The sequence below is a fragment of the Melospiza georgiana genome, chromosome 2 (assembly GCF_028018845.1).
Source record: "Melospiza georgiana isolate bMelGeo1 chromosome 2, bMelGeo1.pri, whole genome shotgun sequence".
Taxonomy (NCBI): domain Eukaryota; kingdom Metazoa; phylum Chordata; class Aves; order Passeriformes; family Passerellidae; genus Melospiza; species Melospiza georgiana.
This window is the reverse complement of record NC_080431.1, coordinates 64,881,584-64,888,705: the sequence shown is the minus strand read 5'-3', so window position 1 is coordinate 64,888,705 and position 7,122 is coordinate 64,881,584.

Genomic DNA, 7,122 nt, shown 5'->3' with positions numbered 1-7,122 from the left:
ACCAGAATGAAGAACCTGTCTTTCACTAGTGAGCAGTTCATTAATCACCAATCACATATCATCACATTTGGTCATGCTTATGCCATGCATAAATTTTTCAAAAATTAATGTGAGCAAACTGTAGTGCTTCATAAAGTTTTGAGGTGGATTTCCATGTGACTTTTTCAAGGACAATGCAACAGTCCGTGTTTGCAAGCGGCACTCAGCTTTTACGGAATTGTCCCTGGGGAACTGAAACCAATTTCAGAGTAAAGTGTTACAGGCTCTTGTCAGCGCTGGTCAACACAGCTGTAAGACTTTCCTATTGTAGTCTGGGATCAGTACAGCTCCTGGTAGCCTGGAAGGGTTTAAATATTAATTCTCATTTCAGTTTCTGAATTTCCAAAGTCTGGATCACCAGAAAAGTGATAGATTTTGCACAGCTTTGGAGGGGAAGGGGAAGGAAAGCTGGTGGCATCCTCTCACCTTTGTAGATTATGAGGGGTGGGGACTGACATTTAGGTCTCCAAAACCATTGACACAAAGACTATTCAGATTTCAGGGGACTGGACTGAAAGTTAGATTTGTGTTGCTTTAATGGGTAATGCTACAGGTGTAGAGACTCTTAATGTAAATGTAATTTCTCTGATCAGGTGTATTGCCTCAGTCTGTGCATGACATACACAGAGCGTGTGTGTGGTTTCTTAATGTGTCCCAGGGTAGGCTCTAAAAGCATTAACTGAATCTGAAGGCTTCATGGAGCCACTCTTCACAAGTCCTTATTTTTTGACTTTTTCTCTGCAAATCAGTGGGTATGCATTGCTTCCCAGTCCTGTAGCATGGGTTCCATTGGGACTACATGGGATGTTGTGCAATACATGCCCCTAATCCTCTGCAGTACCTTCACCCAAAGCTTGCCTTGCCTCCAAGTCACCTTCGGGCCACAGAGAGCTTTCACTCTTGAATGCCTTCTAATTGTTGTTCTGTTTCTGCTGAGAACATTTCCAACCAACCCTCTCTGTCTACATTCTCTAGAGGAAGCACCGTGGCAAAGGGCATATCCTCTGAAGAACCCTGGTTTTCATGACACAGATTTGTCTTGTCACATTTCATTATCATATAACACTGTAGTCCTTGTAGCAGAAACTTCATAATCTAAACAGACAGAAGAGTTAAAAGGTGAACAGGGGCTCAGGACATGGAATTGGGAAGTTATCTCTCCAAGGTCACACAAATGATCAGTGCTAAAACTGAGAATAAAATAATAAGATCCTTTCCCAGTGTGTAGGTGATGCTGAATGCCTTCCAAGGCTTCTGAAGATGAATAAACATCAAGTACATTTTAAAAAACATTTTTCTGCTGGAAAATAATTTCCCAGACCCATTAGGTTCTCATGATTTCCCCAACTCAGACTTTGCCATTTTGCCATCAGATTCCAAGGTCTAGTCTACCTAACACAAGCACACAAAAACAAGAGCACAAAGCCTGAAGAGAGAACACACAGACATTGGTGCCTCCTACCTAAGGAAGTGCTGCAGTGAGATGCCTGTTTTGATTGCTTTTGACCTGTGTTTTCTTTGCAGTTATTGGAAGGAGATAACCATCAGAAGGATGATTCAGGCTCAGATGGGAGGCAACTTAAGTAAATGTTACAATATAAGAAAGGTGAATCTGGCCCTCTGTCCTAAGAAGGATGTTTTGCATCTCTGCACTGTGAAGAGAGAGGTGACCGCTTCCAAAAACTAATAGATACTTATCACAATAGAGTGTAAAAGACTGGTAGAAATGAAATATATTCGTTGACATTCTATACAAGTAAAAGAAAAAAAAAAATTGAAGATTGATGACATCTATTTTTCCCCCTCAAGTTGTTGTCCTTCCTTAGTAGTATAAGAAAAAAGAAAACAACCAACTAGTTCAGATCTACTTGGGCATTAAAAATCTTGTGAACTGGTCAGAGGACTCATCTACCAAAAGGGTCCTACATAGTTCCCCTTTGTTTTCTTAAAATGTTCAGCATTGCCATTTGATTTAAATGATGATAAAACTGTTCCTGAAGCCTTCAGCACATTGGCTGCAAACCAGGGCAAGTGCTGTCTTTTTATTTCATAAAATGGCTGTGTTTCAATGATAAACATAGCCAAAGGGGAACATTTTGGTTAAACTATTTTAAAAACCCTGCAGTGTATTGTTTCCAATTAGTTGAAATCTGCTTTAATAGGGCAAAGCAATTTTTTTCACAGAAGTTTTATTCAAGTTGTCATCTTTCCTTTGTGACTTGTAGGGAGGGCTGAAGCCCTTCCATTCTTAGGTGGCCATGCAGAGTTTGAGACAAAATGTTGGCAAGCATTTTGAGCACATTCAAATCAACACAGATAGAAGGATTTGGAAGGTGCTCTGGATTTGCCCTGGCTGAGTTTGGCAGTTCAAAAATACAGTCTGGAGCTGGGGACTGCTGAGCATCCCCAGGCACAGAAGCTTGGGGGGCCTTGGTAAGAAGGGGTGAAGTGGTGGAAGCTTAGGGGACCTTTGTGGCAAAGGTGAACACCTGTATTACTTGTTCCAGAGAAAGGAAGGTGGGGAGTGAAAGGAAGTATGGGTTATTTGAGGAGGGAAGACAGAGTATCACCTCAGTGCTGATGGACTGAAGCAGAAGTGAGAGCACTTTGCCATCTCACAGAGCAGGAGGAAGAGCAGAGCAGACAAAAGGGTCTCTTTGCCATTCCAGCCAAGATGGAGGGCTACTTACCCCCACCCTCCCCCACTCCAACATGCAACCAGTGCCCCCTTTACTGCTGCTGTTAGCCAAGTTTGAGCCTGTGCTCCTGCTGAGAGTGCCCAAGGGAACTCTCCAGTGTGGATTGTGTGTGAGCTCTGGGCCACTCCAGCAGGGATAGCCCAAGCCCTCTGTGCACAGAAAGGGTTTTGCTCATCCAACCCATTTTGAACAGGCACAGCACAGCTAAGAGTCCTTTCATTTTTTTTCTCCTCCAGCTACCTCAAGTGCAGCTCTTCCAAAGCAGAATGCAGGGGCATTGAACCTGAGGGTTCAGTTCCATGGTACATTTGATGTGACTAAACCATCTGTCCGGTTGTTTCTTTTCTGTATTTTCAATTAGGTAAACTACCTGCTCCAACCTTCTGCGCATCCACACAAGATCTTGTGTTGGCACAAGTGAGAAAATGTGGCTGGGGCCAGAGAGCAGAAGGTAGAGCTATCCCTTTAAATAACAGCCCAGATTTAGGTCAGCTCAAACCAGTTATCAAGCCAGAGCTTGATCTTCAAGGACTCACCATCAGCTTCATGGATGTTGACTTCCAGGCAGTAAAATAGTTTTTTCAACCACTGCTTATTTCAGTTTTGTCCCACACATTATGGGCTTACTAACGCATCCCTATATAGGGGAAATGTTAGCCATAGTTGATCAGTGTTTGTAAAATGCCAGATGCTACAGAAAACTGGAGTAAGAGGCACCATCTCAGCTTAGCTTTGAATAAGATGCCTAGCAAAGCATCCAATTCCTGTGCATTGTAGCACTCAAGCCTTTCAAGCAACCCACGTCGTACAGTGGGTTATGCTTTACAGTGACACTAATGACAGAAACATTCAAAAGAACCTCTGGGAGGTAGGTACAGGCTCTCAAAGTGCTTTGCAATGACTCAACCCCACAAGTTGACAACGTGATATTTTGTGTTCCTGCAGTGCTGAACACGCTGGGTTTGCAATTGAACAGGATAGCTTATGTGTAGAAGCCAGTGCAGTAACAGTCATAAATAATAGTAGGAATAAACTCACAATACTGAGGACCTGCAGACAGTGGCACGTAGCAGAGTGGTAATACACAGTATGTGAAGTAGGGAAGTTAGAGCCTTTCCTTGTTCCTATCTTCCATTTTCCTTAAGAGGAAAAATGATATAGATTTTCATGTCTTTCATCTGAAACACTGGGCTCACCTGTTTTGTGGCAGTGGTTTAGTGCAGTTCCTCTACGAGATGAGATCACAGTGCTGGATATAGAAACCTCGTCAGGTGAGGAGCTGCAGTTGTTGACTGTGCTGTGAGACAGATATTGTGATGATGATTATATACTAGAAGCACAAGAGCAATTAGGTCGCACGAAATACCATTTTTTAAAATCACGAAATGCAAAAATAGAAGGAAAACTCCATTTGTTCCTATTTAATTTTTTCTTCTGTATGTTGAGCTCAGACTCTGGATGACTTGGAGTGTGAAGTGTGGTTTTTGGCATGTAAAAGACAGTTTGATAAATTAGTGCTACTATAGAACAATAATAGAGGAAAGTACATCTTGATCCTCTAGTTGAGTTCTCTCCTACTCCAGGCAAACATGCAATTTTTTCTCTTTTGTAAGCGTATCAAACTCAGTTGTTTGTTGGTGAAAGCAAGGGGGAGAATTAGGAAAAACTGTAGCATAGCTAAATGTTTCGTTGTGTGTTAAACCATCATTCAAGTTTTAATGTTTAATTATTAGAAAGGTTGATAGCAGCAGTTTGGGAAACCTGTCAAAACAGAAATGACAGGTAAAAGAAAATCCAAACAAAAAGCAAAATCGCAGGCTTATATTTTTTGCAATATCACAGAATGGATCTGAGATTTTTCTTCACTTCTTTCTTTCAGGTAGAATTTCTTAGCTCTAAACACATGAAAATGGAAAGACCAATTTTATATTATACTTACAAAGGAGCAGATTTATTGAGTACTTAGACCTGCTAAAGAAAATCACTTATCTAATCTAACCAATGTACTGCATGATCTTTTTTCAATGGCTAAGACCTCTGCTGGAAAAATAGTTGAAAAATAAATCCAGCAGCTCAGATTCAGGAAAGAAAATTAAGGAGTTGTTCGTGGCCTTCTGTTAGTCCCAACTGTTGCCTGGTAACAGTCTAAAAATTAACTGTGCATCACCTGGCTTCTAAGGACCATGGCATCACTAGAATCCTGGCATCTGCTATGCCTTACGTTGAAAAGCTGAACTTCATTTCTTGGTTGTGATTTTTTGGTCATAATCAGGGAAGTTACTCAACTACACAGCTAGATAGTCATGCTAAAATAATTTAAAACATTGTAAAAATAATATAGAACACATTAGTAAACTACAAAATGAACTTATTTTAAAACACGGAAATTTCACACACTATTTTTCTGATTTTACTATGTAGAACTCCATTCTTTCTCTGAGTGGTGTGGTATTTAATTTCTTTCTTATGTCTGCACCTACTGAGCTTCACCCAAGCTTTGCATGAGACAAGAACTGAGAACAAAGTGCATTGACAGAAGCTGTGGCAGGGATACTCCTGAAATGGAAATCTAATAGGTGTACCTAGATCATCACCTATACCTTGACCAGATTTGTAAAAGAAACCAGTTTTAAAAAACTTTCCAGGTTATTTGATGCTCTGTTTCACTCAGATTTTAGGGTCAATTTGCACCTGCTGTTCCAATAGTAGTGCTGAGAAGAATGAATATTAGGTTTAGATGAATATTAGGTGAGAATACATATCCTAAGCATTAAACTGAGTGGAACTTGTCATAGACTCATTTAGAATGGAAAACAGCCTCAAGATGACCAAGTCCAACTACAAGCTATTCTGTTTAATTGAGCAGTTAACCTGGGACTGCAAGCTACTCCCCTCTTTTATGCTTTTGGCCACTTAACACTGAAGGCCCTGCAGCAGAACTTATTTCAATGCATAAGAAAATCTGAAGTGATTTTTTAAAAATTGTTCACTTACAGATGCTGTGTCAGGTTATTATGCAACACTCATCCTAACATTAATTTTCTATGCTTACGGTGCTCTCCTTTGCAGAAGCTCTGAGCGTCCCGCACACATCAGTTAATTAAGTTTTGCAATACCCATGTGGGTGCATTGTTTTATTGTCTTAATTGAACAAAAGAGAGAAGAGAAACACAGAGAGATGAAGTGACCTAGACAAGGTCACTCTGCTAATTAAAAGTTTATTTCAGAGAAGAAGATAAGCACATCATAAGGTAAGTGAAGCAAAGTGAAGGTGAACTTACTGTTGTTAAGGTTTATTTGCTATCATAAAACTGAAAACTCTGAAAATTTGGTTTAGGGAAGCTTCTAATGGAGGTGCAGAACAAGAGAATGTTGACTTCTCTCACTACAAATTTTATTCAGTTCTCCTGATACTAGGAAGATCTTGACTGCTCTTCCTGTACTGCCCATCGTCTGAGTGGCAGCAGCAGCCTACAGGAAAAGCAGGTAAATCTATAGATGTGCACTCTGTTAGAGTGGCCTTGAGCAAAATGGCAGAGGAGGGAGTCCCAGTAAACCAGTGAGAGCTATGAGCCCTCCCAGGCTGCCACAGGGAATTCTTAGCCCCAGGGGCTGATAAACAGCCAAAGGAGGAGGCTCTCCAAAGCACTCTTCAGACTGTCAGGCTCGCTGCCGGAGGGATGGGTATCACACACTGTGTGATGCTGAGGAAGTACATTAGGAGATGGTACAGGACTTTTTATGGGCTGTTCAGGGAGGTGAGGAATGATAAGGATCAAGGTGGTCTGGGCAGGAACAAATGTGCAAAGGTGAAGGCAAAAGTAGCTGTTTCTGTGTGAATGGTGGCTGACAGCACTCTTGTCTGGCTGTGCCCTGCACCTGGTCAGCACTGCCTGGCCTGACTTCTCATTAAATTCCATTCCTTATTTCTATTTTCTTGATACAGGGACTGTGTATTCTGGGGACATGGGGCTGCAGCAGCCTCACCTCTACTGAGCTCCTTGATTCATCAACCCCTGGCAATAAATATGTATATGTTTATAGATGTCCATATATGTATCTATATGTCCATATATGTGAGCCACAGTTTTGCTTGTGAGTATTCCTGTCACTCAGTTGCATTTTTCAGGTGGAAAGAGGGGAGAAAACTGCAAATTAGAGTCATTTGGGAAAGCCAATCAGCCATCTCTGTTGACACCAAGGACCTCCTTACACAGCTGAGCTATCTTTTTTCCAGAAAGGTGACATCAATAGGCAGTAATTTGTTTCAGGAAGGGCAAACACATGTGGTCCTTCACAAAGCTAAAAAAGCCTCATTCTGCATCATTAGAAGCCAATCTTTTCTATGGCTTATAAAGTTTTCCAGACACTGCTTTCTAGCATT